Below are 15,270 nucleotides of genomic sequence, written 5' to 3'. Positions count from 1 at the left end.
CATATATATTCACCATATGTCCTGAACATGGGGTGTAGCTGTACCTCAGCCTCTATAGTCCCAACTCTGTAGTGCAAGGGGATGTCGGTATGTATAGCAGGTATATTAGTAGGCTATTGCTACTGTAATAGGGATTGTCTTCACAGACATGGTGTGTGTGGGAGGTCACATCTGCTTTTCACATGTGCGCCATTGGCTACTGACAGACACCCTAAGGACATCATAGTACAGTACCGCTGCAACACACTCTGTACAGTCCAGAGGCATACACAGACAACCTTAGTGCAGAACATGTGGACCATGCCTGACAATATGGATGTTAACAGCCATGTAGATGGGTATAACACATAACGACTGCTATACATTCGCCCCCATAGGTTATGCATTCACACACCCCTGTCTGTCCTGACACATATTAACTGCTGGTACAAAGCTGCCATGGCCACATACTACCCACTAGATATTGACATACATCTGTACAGCATCCCACTGCTCCGTCTGACATACATGACTGTTAAGGGAGGCCCGGCAGCAGTACATATGGCAAGTATCTGCACATGACATCTCACTGAGTAAGTACACTAAGCTGCTAGGCATGTAACACAGCACTGTTCAGGCTACAGGAAACTGGCTCAACACTGGCCTACATCTCCTATGGGGGAATGCACATGTACCTGCATATATAGCAGGCTCTACAGGCATGTCACAGCACTGGGTAAGATACACCTGTGTGGAAGTGCATAACCACAACCAATGTAAACACAGCCACAGCCACATATGGTAAGCTAGCATAATATTGCAGTATACGGGCTATCTGTTCAACACCATCCTCATATGTGCCACTCACAAACTAACCCTACATATACTGGGCTGCTACACAGTGAGGTCTGATGCCTGTCTGTGGTATGGGACATGTGTGTGTATGGCCCTACAAACATGTAAGCCAATATGGTAACATACAGTGGAGCAGCATATAACATCAGATAGGATGGGACCTAGAACAATGACATCTACCACAGTCTCTATACAGGCCAAGGTACATATTGACAATACACACACTGTTGACATTCACCATAAGTACACAAACATCAGTACTGTACAAACAACCACAGAATGTCCAGGTTATGTCATCAAATATAACCCCTACTGTACATAACATGTATAGCAGTCTGATATCTCACTGGCTTGTTATCAGATATGATGACACTAATTATGATGAACAGCACATATGCAACTCTTAATGCATGACATATATACAAAGGTTGACAGAGTTGTGGATGGAAGCACATACACAGGGCCAATATTGACATGTTGCTGTGATAACATCTTACATTTCCTGTTATAACTGGGTTTGTTGCAAAATATGGCCTAAGAGGGATATGAAGTTAGTAACTGTCCTGGCTTTCAACATCAACAGACTGCAATCCTCACACTACCTTCTGCAGTTCACAGATACATGCACTGTGGGCAACACATGAAACCAAAGGCACCACACACTGCCCAGTTTGCAGATGACCCTACAGATGGGGAGTCCTCATAAAAATAAAACTGACAAGACAGGTATTAATACATGTAGGACAGCCATATCCGCACACACCCTATTAAACCAACATCACTCTGAATGCAATATAGCAGCACTTACAGTCTGTAGTCAGGTCAGGCACATCCCCCTCCTGTGTGTTGGCCTGTCTCCACAGTGTATGTTGTCAGAGATAAATCCCCAGTCCATCTGAGATGCTGTTTGCAAAACAACAGATCGAGTTCCTGCTCACAGTGAATGGAAAGGCCCAACACCAACATGATGTTCCTAGATATTGAAGTGTGTTTCCATGCAATTGGCTATGGGAATGCAACCACAGCTGTTTCACATGCAATCAGCTAGGGGAGGGCTGCAATTCATGCAGAGGCCATCAGCTGATCATGAGCATCACTTAAAATGCACATGCTGCTGCCTAAGCAAAGCAGGTATTGGTCTCCACGTCCACCAGTGAGGGAGTGAGAGAGGCAGACAGAGGCAATGACAAGTCAGGGAGGGGTGGTAGAGTAAAGCTTAAGAATGTTTGTGTTGCAAACCTACCAGCACAGGGTATCAAACCCCTGATGACTATGTAATATTGTCACAGTCCTATGCAGTTATTGAATGTGCCACATAGGTTACCTGTTGTGGAGTCCTCAGAACATATATGTGATGGTGAGTGACTTCTACAACAGGGATATGGTGGAACAGGGTGGCCTAATGGTTAAGGTGTTTGCCTTACAAACACAAGGTTCAGGGTTTGAGTCTCACAAGGGATAATTGGCTAGGTTTACAATGGCTCGCAAGAGCAGTTAGCCTAGTACTAACCTATGACCCTATGACCCTATACGGTAGGTGAAGTATACATGCCTGTTCACATGAACAGATGCCGGCTTCAACACAGCCATACTCTCACAGGGACATGCACACATTGAAACACTTGGCAGGGCCAGGGTTACAGCTCATCACTAGTGAGATTGCCACAATACATTACTGTCCAGGTATCACATGCAACACATGGGTCATATGGAGGTTATATGTGCAAAGGGTATGGGAAGGTGTCTGACATCAGATAGCATGCTTCAGTATGCCACTGGGGGTTGTAGTGAGTGTGTATGTGATCATACCCATCATACAATACACACAAACAAACAGGGTGCCAGTACTGACATGCATGGGTGCATATCTGCACAGGTATGTGGTGGCCAACTGTGCCAGATGGCTATGCAAGGCTAGGTGATGGGTATACCTTGGCATCAGGCCATATAACAATGGTCTGCATTGTGCCTCAGGGCTGTGGTTTCTGCATTTGCCCAGACAGGTGAGCATTGTATCCACTATCCAGTCACCTAGATGACTATTGCGTATGGCCAATGCTATGCATCATTTGATATGTAAGTGTTCCTTAGTCCATTACATGGAGAGTGTCTTGGATGAGCACACCTCCCACATGCATGTACAGTGACATGTGGAAGCTCCAAATAAAGGCTGCATATCAGTTAGGAAGCATGCCAATGGCCATGTATAAGGCCATTAGCATTGCAAACAGCCAAAAAAATTAAAAAATCAACTTTTATTTTTTTCAGCCGATCTCGGCTGTTTAAGCGTAGGGCAGCAGTGTGCAAACAGGATTGGGGGAAAATAAAATAAACCTAAATTAAGCATTCTAACTAAAATCACTATTCTGACATGCAAGTCAATGGCAGGCAGAAGACAACATGGCCAGTGAGTAGTGGTTGCTAAGGGGAGAGGCTCAGTGTGAGACATGTAGCTATGTATTAGCAGGCAATCCTATGCAAATGAGGGGAATGATAGTGAATCCCAGTTTTTTCCAGCACGCTAGTCAGGTCCCAACAGTGTAAGAGTAGGAATAGCTTGGTGCAAGCCCAGGAGTTAGATGACATCATGGAGGGGGGGGTGTCAGGCATACTGTAAGCAGATTGGAGCCCTGTGGCTTGGGTTTGCTCCTAGCTTAGCACAGCTAAGCTAGGGGGTGTGTCTGAATATGCCTAGCACTCTTTATATTACCTAAGTGGGTATGCGTGCTGTGCACCGGGTTTTAAAGGAAGGAAAAAAAAAGTTAAACCAGGAAATAGCAGCACTGTGCACATTTGAGCACTCTGTTTACGCGGCACACCCCCGGGCTTAAACAGGAAGGCAATGGGAAGGAAATACAGCAGTAGGAAGGTAATCACAGAGAACCAGCATAGCTGGCAGGTGAAATGTATCAGAATCAGCCAATTACACAGGCAGCAGACCAACCTAGCCGAGAACAATACTATAAACTATGCAAACACCTTCCCCTCTGGATTTTCCCTCACTCTACACCACCGTTGTAAACAAGCGGGGGAACTTTTAACACTCACAACAGCAAAATGATAGGGGCTGCAATAGCTATCATACAAGAACTTGTGGAAGAGGCTGAGGGTGGTGAGTATGTGAATGCTGTCGACCAACCCACAGTGAGGAGACAGAGAAGACTGTACAGACCAAGTGTAATCTACCAGGGGCTACATACGCTGGAGATATCGGAGTGCTATAAGGTGGAAAGGGACCTCCTACAGCAAATTGTTGAGCTGTGCCAGCCATGCCACACACACAGGACTAACAGAGTGGGAACCCATCCCAGTGGATATCAAGGTATGTGTAGGCCTAAGAATACTAGCTACAGATACCTTTCTATGGCCAACTGGGGATATGATGCGGATCTCATAGGCATCAGCATTCAGGGTACTCCACCAGTTCCTGGATGCCATGTCAGCACATGTCAGTGAGCACGTATATTTCCCCAACACCCGTGAGGCATTGGCCAGCAATATGCAGCTGTTCCATCAAATAGCAGAACACCCTGAGGTAGTGGGTGCTACAGACTGCATGCACATATGCATCAAAGCACCACCCGGTGAGAGGGGTAGGGTCTACATCAACCGCAAGGGCTTCCCCTCCATCAACTGCCAGGTCGTGTGAGATGCCCAGGGCATAATAATGAAAGTGTGTCCTGGCTGCCCTGGAAGCTATCACGATTCCCACATCTGGCATCTGATGTAGTTGTACCACAGATTTGCCAATGGGGACATCCCTCACGTTCATCTAGTGGGGGATGCTGGATATGCACTAGAGCTGTGGCTGATGGCACCCATCAGAAATGCACACACACCTGAACAAGAACTCCATAATGAGGCACATGCACAGACCTGAGTTATAGTAGAGCATGTGTCTGGGATGCTCAGGTCATGGTTCTAGTGCCTGGACACATTTGGTGGAGCCTTGTACTACTCACCAGCTACATGTACCCAAATTGTCCTCGTATGTCACATGCTACACACTATGATCCTGCTGAAACAGCTGCAGCAGGAACAGCACGGGGGCAGGGCCACACAGCCTCCCACCATTGCCAAGGCCTACACAGGCACAGAGTGATTCAGAGGAGGAACAACCTGAGCCTGCCCCAGTAGGCAGAAGGAGGCATACACAGTATGCCTTGGCAAAGAGGCAATGCATAGCACATACACTGACACAGGAGGGACCCAGGGAATAACACCTCTCTCTGACTCTCACATACAGTAAAAGGAATGCCAAACATTACACTACCTGTGCTCAACCATGTGTAGGGAGTGTACTATGTGCATCCGACATAGGCAGCCCTGCAGCACCACCCTCAATGCTGGGACACCCACAAGGTAAGTGACTCAGACATTACAGTCAGGGGGGGTTAACATACCCAACAATAGTCACAGCCAGCAAGAATGGTGTAAACAAACACAAACAAAGGCCGTGTTATGGCCTCTGAATGATGCCTATGGGTAACCCACCCAGCCTACACAGAAAGACTACAGCAGGTCAGGCAGTGGGACATTAGTTCTGAAGGGTAGGAAGTCAGAAACAAATATGTAGGTAAATCAAAGCTAAGATCTGTAGTACACTGGTATGACTCTAGTCAGTATGATAGGTAAGAATGCAGAATGAAATGGAGTACCAGACATACCAGTATAGTCATAGCAAATGTGTACAAGTGTCAGGTGTGCCCCCCCATCCTACGTACAAATGTAGTAACACTCAGGTGTGCCCCCCAATCATGTGTAGAAATGTAGAAATATTCAGGTGTGCCCCCCATCCTATGTAGAAATGTAGTAACAGTCAGGTGTGCCCCCCAATCCTGTGTAGAAATGTAGAAATAGTTAGGTGTGCCCCACCCCATCCTATGTAGAAATGTAGTAACAGTCAGGTGCCCCCCCCCAATCCTGTGTAAAAATGTAGAAATAGTCAGGTGTGCCCCCCATCCTATGTAGAAATGTAGTCTGAGGGTCTATATTATATCATTGAACGCTTAAAAAAGCGAACGCTGATTGATCGACCTGATTTAAGCGAAAGCTTACAATCTTGAACTGTCAGATCAGCGATTTTTTTCCCAGGGAAAAAAAATCGCTGAGCCAAAACACATACACACAACACAAGCACACCAAACAAACAGAAATCCACACACATACACCTAAAATATGATACCTAACCCTACACTAAACTATGCACACACCACTAACTACTCACTTACCTTAACCCAAACCCTAACCCTAAGGTCCATCACTATCGCACACTCACCTCACCTGCTCCCTAACCCTAACTCACTTAAATCCGCCCTAACCCTCATGTCCACTCAATCGCACACACACCTAACCCGAGCCCTAACCCTAATTCACCTAAATCACCCGAACACTCACATCCACACAATCGCACACTTACCTGAATCCGACCGGTAACTTTCCACCATAACACTGAAAATACCGAAGCAACAGAAACGGACAACCGAATACTTTCCCTAGGAAAAAATTTGAGTTTCTGCTGCTTCGATATTTTGCAGTTTTGTGAAAATAAGTTTGATCAATTAACATTCGCTTTTTTAAGCGTTCGAGGATATAATATAGACCCTAGTAACAGTCAATGCCAAATGATCGACGGATACCCACAGAAATAGTATGCTACCTGTAGGTGTACAACACAATGGTCGGCACTGCAGTACAAACTACTTGGACTCGATCCACACATTCAATACAAATGGGCATACTGGGCATTCTCACACACTTAAACACATGAAGGCCATGTCTGTAAACACCCGTGGACCAGACATATCTGGCAGTCACAGATGTTAGTGCAGACATTCCTCATTAGGCACCACACATGCTTTGCACACACAGTGGATAGTAATACGGACATATATCTAAGGACAACACACTATAATAAGCCAAAGGTAGATGTACATAGATGTGTGGAAGAGGGTAACTGTGACAAGGGGCCATCCAGGCTTGTCCCACCCAGCACACAGCCAAAGTGCCACAACCACATGAGGTTCAGATGTCACTCACTGTAGATACTAGCCACCGGTATCTGTCAGCATTACAGACTATGTGGTGCAAGTGCAAGCTGTGCAACATGACTGTACAAGGAAGTAGTCATCTAGCAGCTGTATACACGTACCAGTAAAATATGACCCTGTGTGTGCGCGCATGTGGTGTGTCTACCTCTAGATGAATGGGTTATGGCCCATGCACACACACTGCCCTCCCCATAGCCCTACTATGACAAGCCTGCTGAGGTCATCCACTGTGAAATACACCTTTGGGAGAGTTGTAGCCCAATAATCGCCGTGATGCATCCCATAACTGTGTACTGATGTAGTGTGATAAATTAGTTAGGTAGAAGTTCCAATCTCAGACATGGCAACTATGAGTGTGTGTTTGTGTGTGTGTCTGTGCAGAGAGCAATGCTTTTTAGGGTAGTCACACTCCCTACAACTCAAATGCTCTACTTTGGTAAGGCTGCTGATGTCATTCACCTAGAAATACATCTCTGGGATGATTGTAGCCCAGTAATTTGCATAGCACATCCTATAACTGCATACTGCTGTCATGTAAAAAATTAGTTAGGTAGGAGTTCTAATCCGAGACTTGGCAAGTGTGTATGTATTTTCTGTGTGTGTCTGTCTGACTCTGTCTGTGTAGACAGCAATGTTTTTTAGGGTAGTCACACTACCTACAATTTGAATGTTCTACTTTGGCAAGGCTGCTGATGTCATCCATCTAGAAATACACCTATGGGAAGGTTATAGCCCAGTAATCTCTGTAGCACATCCTATAACTGCGTACCGCTGTAATGTAATTGAATAGTTATGTAGGAGTTCAGCTCCCAGACTTGGCAATTATGTGTGTGTTTCTATGTTTGTTTAGAGAGCAATGCATTTTAGGCTAGTCACACTCACTACAATTCAAATGTCCTACTTTGGCAATCCTGCTGATGTCATTCACTGTGAAATACACCTTTGGGGAAGGGGCATTTCAGCAATCCCCATGGTGTGTCCTATAACAGCACCATGCTGTAGTGTGCTATAGACCTCTGGTAGAGGTTCTATCCTCACACATGGCAGTTGTGTATGTTTTGTGTGTGTGTTTCTATGTTTGTGTAGGGAGTGATGCATTTTAGGCTAGTTACACTCACTACAATTCAAATTCCCTACTTTGTCATCCCTGCTGATGTCATTCAGTGTGCAATACACCTTTGGGGAAAGAGAGCTCCAGTAATCCCTGTGGTGTGTCCTATAATAGCATCAAGCTATAGTGTGATATAGACCATTGGTAGGGGTTCTATACCCAAACATGGCAGCTGTGGATGCTTTGTGTGTGTTTGTGTAGGTAGCAATGCATTTTAGGCTAGTTACACTCACTACAATTCAAATTCCCTACATTGACATTCCTGCTGATGTCATTCACTGTGAAATACACCTTTGGGGAAGGGGCACTTCAGTAATCCCCATGGTGTGTCCTATAACAGCATCATCTGTAGTGTGATATGAACCTCTGGTAGGGGTTCTATCCCCCATACATGACAGTTGTGGATGTTTTGTGTGTGTTTCTATGCTTGTGTAGGGAGCAATTCATTTTAGGCTACAATTCAAATTCCCTACTTTGACATTCCTGCTGATGTCATTCACTGTGAAATACACCTTTGGGGAAAGGGAACTCCAGTAATCCCTGTGGTGTGTCCTATAACAACACTATGCTGTAATGTGATATAGACCTCTGGTAGAGGTTCTATCCCCACACAAGGCAGTTGTGGATGTTGTGTGTGTGTTTCTATGTTTGTGTAGGGAGCAATGCATTTTAGGCTAATCACACTCATAATTCAAATGCCCTACTTTGGCATCCCTGCTGATGTCATTCACTGTGAAATACACATTTGGGAAAAGAGAGCTCTAGTAATCCCCATGGTGTGTCCTATAACAGCATCATGCTGTAGTGTGATAGAGACCTCTGGTAAGGGTTCTATACCCGCACATGGCAACTGTGGAAGTTTTGTGTGTGTTTCTATGTTTGTGTAGGGAGCAATGCATTTTAGGCTAGTCAAACTCACTACAATTCAAATGCCCTACTTTGGAAATCCTGCTGATGTCATTCACTGTGAAATACACCTTTGCGGAAGGGGCACTCCAGTAATCCCTGTGGTGTGTCCTATAACAGCTTCATGTTGTAGTGTAATATAAAACTCTGGCAGGGTTTCTATCCCCACACATGGCAGTTGTGGATGTTTTGTGTGTATTTCTATGTTTGTGTAGGAAGCAATGCATTTTAGGCTAGGCACGTCCTATAATGGAATAGTGCTATAGTGTAATATACTAGTTAGGTAGGAGTTCTAATCCCAGACATGACAGGTGTGTGTGTGTGTGTGTGTGTGTGTGTGTGTGTGTGTGTGTGTGTGTGTGTGTGTGTGTGTTAGTCATTCTTATCCTGTGTGGCTGAGGTTGTGAGTGTGTAACAACTGGACTCAATGTGGAGTGGGTTTTGCAAACTTCTCATATGATGGGCCACATATATCACAATGTCCACTGTACAGGGATAACAGATGTGAAATATCCAAGAGGCTGGAGTGCAAATCCATACCCTTAAATGTGACATAAATGCCAGCTGAACAATGTTAGCACCCCTTGTATTACCCAGGGTACACTCTCAACCCATGTCTCATACACACACAGTTGCCTAGGCAACAGCTGAACAGCCGCTATGTTGGTAGTACCCTGCATATTGCCCCCACTGATAGTAACCATGGTGTGATTGCAGTGGGCTACAGAGGGCATGGCACCCTGTCCATCGGTCCAATAGGCATGTACATGCTGACAGTGCACCTCCCCCATGTTCCCCACTGGACACCTGCAACACCTGTGGTGCCATCGAATGTGACCCACAAAGGACATAACATGCCTGAAACACAAGCCCTGTATGGACATATGCAACTGATACCAGGGAATACCGGCATCATGCTATCAATGTAGGTGCAGGGCCAACCTGCTGTCCATGAACAGTTCCCGACACATGAGGCCAGGACTGGCACATCTGATGATAATGATCTGTGTACACAACATGGGCCAGACACCCCAGGTACAGTTCCACATGTCACTGTATATGCATGTGGGAGGTGTGCACATCCCAGACACTGTCCATATCATGGACAAAGGAACACATACGTGACAAGCAATGCACAGCGTTGGCCATACGCAATAGTCACCCAGGTGACTGGATCATGAATACAATACCCACCTGTGTGGATAACTCCAGACACTACACCCCTGAGCAACAATGCAGACCATTGTCAGATGGCCTGATGCCAAGGTATACCCATCACCTAGCCTTGTATAGCCATCTGGCACCGTCAACCACAACACACCTGTGAAGCTGTGCACACATGCATGTCAGTACTGGCACCCATGTCTGTGTGTGTGGTGTATGATGCGTATGACCACATTCACACTCACTACAACCCCCATTGGCATACTGAAGCATGCTGTCTGATGTCAGACACCTCCACATACCCTTTGCATATATAATCTCCATATGACCCCTGTAGTGCATGTGATACCTCCTCAGTACTGTGTTGTGGCAATCCCAGTAGTGATGAGTTGTACTCCTGGCCCTGCCAAGTGTGGCAATGTGTGTGTGTCCCTCTCAGAGTGTGGCTGTATTGACTCTGATACCTGTTCATGTGGGCAGGCATGTGTACTACACCTACCACATAGCTACCATAGCCCTGTTGCAGATGTCACTCACCATCACATATACATTCTGAGGGCTCCCCAACATGTAACCTATGTGGCGCATCCAATAACTGCATGGACATGTGATAGCACTACATAGTCATCAGGGATATGATACCCTGTACTGGTAGGTGTGTGACACAAACATGCAAAGGTTTTACTCTCCCACCTATCCCTGGCTTTTCTGTGCCTCTGTCTGCCTCTCTTATCCCCTCTCTGATGGATGTGGAAACTTACACCTGCTTTGCTTAGGCAGCAGCATGTGTATTTTAAGTGATGCTCAGGATCAGCTGATGGTGTCTGCACGAATTGCAGCCCTCCTCTAGCTGATTGCATGTGGAACAGCTGTAGTAACATTCTCATAGCCAATTGCATGGAAACACACACCAATATCTAGGAACATCATGTTGGTGTTGGGATTTTCATTCACCGTGATCAGGAACTTGATCTGTTGTTTGGCAAACAGCATCTCAGATGGATTGGGGTTTATCTCTAACTACATACAGTGTTGAAACAAGCCAACACACAGGAGGGGGATGTGCCTGACCTGACTACAGACTGTAAGTGCTGTTATACTGCATTTGGAGTAATGTGGGTTTAATAGGGTGTGTGTGATTATGGCTTTCCTACATGTTTACATACCTGCCATGTCAGTGCTATGTTTATGAGGGAACACCCATCTGTAGGGCCATCTGAAGACTGGCCAGTGTGTGGTGCCTTTTGTTTCAGGTGTTACCCACACAGCACCTATCTGTGAACTGCAGAAGGTAGTGTGAGGATTGCAGTCTGTAGCTGGTGACAGCCGTGAGAGATACTGACTTCATATCCCTCATAGGACATATGGTGCAACAAACCCTGTTACAACAGTAAATGTATGAGGTTATCACAGCAACGTGTCAATATTGGCCCTGTGTATGTGCCTCCAGCCACAACCCTGACAACCTTTGTACAGATGTCATGCAGTAAGGGGTGCATATGTACTGTACAACATAATTACTGACATCATATCTAATAACAAGCCAGTGAGATATCAGACTGCTACACATGTAATGTATAGTAGGGGTTATATTTGATGACATAACCTGGACATTCTGTGGTTGTGTGTACAGTAATGAGGTCTGTGTACTTATGGTCATTGTCGGCAGTGTATGTAATGTTAATATGTACCTTGGCCTATGTACAGACTGTGGTCGAAGTCATTGTTCTTGGTCCTGTTCTATTTGATGTTACATGCTGCTCCACTGTATGTTACCCTATCGGCTTACATGTTTGTAGGGCCATACACGCACATGTCCCATACCACAGACAGGCAGTGGACCATACTGTGTAGTGGCCCAGTATATGTAGGGTGAGTGTGTGTGTGGCACATATGAGATTGGTGTTGAACAGATAGTCCATATACTGTAATAATAGGTTAGCATGCCATATGTAGCTGTGGCTGTGTTCACATTGGTTGTGGTGATGCATGTACACACAGGTATATGTTACTCTATGCTGTGGCATGCATGTAGAGCCTGCTATTTATGTGCAGATACATGTGCATTCCCCCATAGGAAATGTAGGCCAGTGTTGAGCTGGTCTGCCTGTAGCCTGCACAGTGCTATGTTACATGCCTAGCAGCTTAGTGTACTTACCCAGTGAGATGTAATGTCCAGTAACTTGCCAGATGTACTGCTGCCGGACCACCATAACAGTCATGTATGTCAGGCAGAGCAGTGGGATGCTGTACAGATGTATGTCAATATCTAGTGGGTGGTATGTGGGGTCTATATTGTAACATTTGAACACTAAAAACAGCAAACGATGTTTCATCGACACATTTTCAGTGAAAGCTGTAAATGTCAAAACCACAGAACAGCAATTTCTTTCCTAGGGAAAGAAATCGCTGTTCCAACCCCCCCCAAAAAAAAAAAAAACATTAAACACTTTCAAACACATACACACATACCCTAATCCTAATTATACCCCCCAAAAACCAGTAAACAACTAAATACACATATGCAAATAACCCAACCATATATTTAACAAAAAAAAAAAACAGTAAACATTTTGAACCATATGCACTTACCTTAACCCACACCCCAACCCTAAGGTCAGTAACTCTCGCACATTTACATAAACAGTTCCAAACACATACACACTTACCTTAACCCTAATTCTACCCCCCCAAAACAAAAGTAAACAGCTGAAAACACATACACACGTAACTCAACCATACATCTAACACACAGTATAAAACAGTAAACACTTTAAAACATATGCACTTACCTTAACCCGCACCATAACCTTAAGGTCAGTAACTGTTGCACAATCACACTTGGGAGCTATACCAGACAAGGGACCACACTACACTTCAGAACATGGAAAACAATGAAGCGGTCAAGCGACTTCTTTCCCAGGGAAAGAATTCGCTGAACAGCCACTGTTTTGGCTGTTTGCACTACATGTGTCGACGAAAATGCATTCGACAAAATGCATTTTCGTTGTACTCATAGGAACCCAGTATGTGGCCATGGCACCCCCTTACCAGCGGTTATTATGTGGCAGGACAGACAGGTATGTGTGAATGCATAACCTATGTGGGAAAATGTATACCAGTAGTTACATGTTATACCTGTCTACATGGCTGTTAACATCCACACTGTCAAGATTGGTCCACATGTCTTGTACTAATGGGTTATGTGCATACCTCTGGACTATCCAGAGTGTGTCAGACTGTCCACATATATTGGCCATTATCTCTGCTGTAGTCCACAGGAACATTATGTGCTAGCAATGGTACTGTACTATGATGTCCTTAGGATGTCTGTCAGTAGCCAATGGTGCACATGTTATAAGCAGATGTGACCTCCCACACACACAATGTCTGTGAAGACAATCCCTATGACAGCAGCAATATTCTACAAGTATACTTGCTATACATACCTGACATCCCCTTGCACTACGAAGTTGGGTCTACAGGGACTGAGGTAGGGCTACACTCCATGTTCAGGACATATAGTGATGATATATGTACATATACTTATCCAGATATCTATATAGATGTACAGTTATACATATCAACATACATAGATGGATATGTATCTGTACATAGATATACAAATAAACACCCAAATATATACATATACAGAGTTATATATGTCTACACATATACAGATAGAGATACATATGCACATATATGTAAGGATATCCACATGTATTTTGACAGTAGTAGGTATATCAGAATAGATATGTATGCGCATATAGTTATTGAAATCTACATATATACCAACATAACTAGGCATATCTGTACACATAGGATGTGCATACATATATAGCTATATATACATATATCTATATATACATATACATATATCTATGTAGACATATATCTATATATACACATATGTATATGGGAGCACTACAGAATCCTGAAAGCCCAAAGTCCTGAAGACCATCAAGGGTGAGCTGCCTTAAGGTATATGGATGTACATTACCATGCAATCCACGTTGGTTAAATGCAGGCCCAGTGCCACCTGCCATCCAGACTGTTCTGCTTGTCAGAGTGCTTGTGATGATGTCAGTTGTGCCTTGTTATGTAACAGTTACATCCCATTGTGTCAACTGAGGTCTTTACCCCCTAGGGATTGTCTACAGAGTGCAGATAGAAGCTGCTGAACTATACACCTGCATTACTTACCACTGAGTGTTTGGTATCCTGTGGGCCAGTCTGTATTTACTATTGTACTACTTGATGGCCTTGGCCTGGACAACAACATTTGTTAACCTTTTCAGACTACTGTATTAGTATTACTGTTTCACAGTAGCATTACTCAGGTTATATGGATGTCGGTGTCTAAACAGCTATATGACATGGCATATACAACTGTAATAGTACACAAATAAAGCTTTCCCATTTATGCACACCTGTGTGTGGTGTTATAACCTTTGATATCTCTGTGGGTATATGTTGCAGGCAATGAATGTCATTTCTGTGAGTGGCTCATACAGTCTCCAAGTCGTAAGGTGGTAACTGTAGGAATAGTGGCTGTTACATATTGTGTGCATGTACTACATAAGTAACTTACTGTATATATCTCTGCATGTGTATGTGTAGTTACATATATATCTATATCTATCTATAGATATACATATATATATATATATATATATATATATATATATATATATATATATATATATGCGTGTGTGTATCTGCATATGTGTCTGTGTTTATGCATCCTAGGGATGCCCATGTCATGTCAGGTCCTGGTTATGGGATCTGCCACACTTGGTAGTGGATTGTAAGGTGGACGTGTTTGGCTGTAGGGGAGTATACCTATTCATACAAGATGTATATTGTTTGGGGCCTCTCAACTCCATTAATGGTACATGTGGGCATATATGTCTTAATTATTTTCCCATTGTTATCTACAGATTTATGCCTATATATATATATATATATATATATATATATATATATATATATATATAAATAAATATATATATCTGCTTACATATATATATAACTATGTCCGTATATACCTACATAGATATATATCTGCTTACATAGATGTAACTTGCTGTGTATATTTAGACATATAGGTGTAGACATAAATATCTATAGATGTAGGCATTTGCATTTATATATCTTCATATATATTTATATATATCTACATATCTATCTACATATATATATATA

Source organism: Protopterus annectens, chromosome 3.part0, assembly GCF_019279795.1.
Source record: "Protopterus annectens isolate FY-2018-M chromosome 3.part0, PAN1.0, whole genome shotgun sequence".
Taxonomy (NCBI): domain Eukaryota; kingdom Metazoa; phylum Chordata; order Ceratodontiformes; family Protopteridae; genus Protopterus; species Protopterus annectens.
This window is presented reverse-complemented; position numbering follows the sequence as displayed.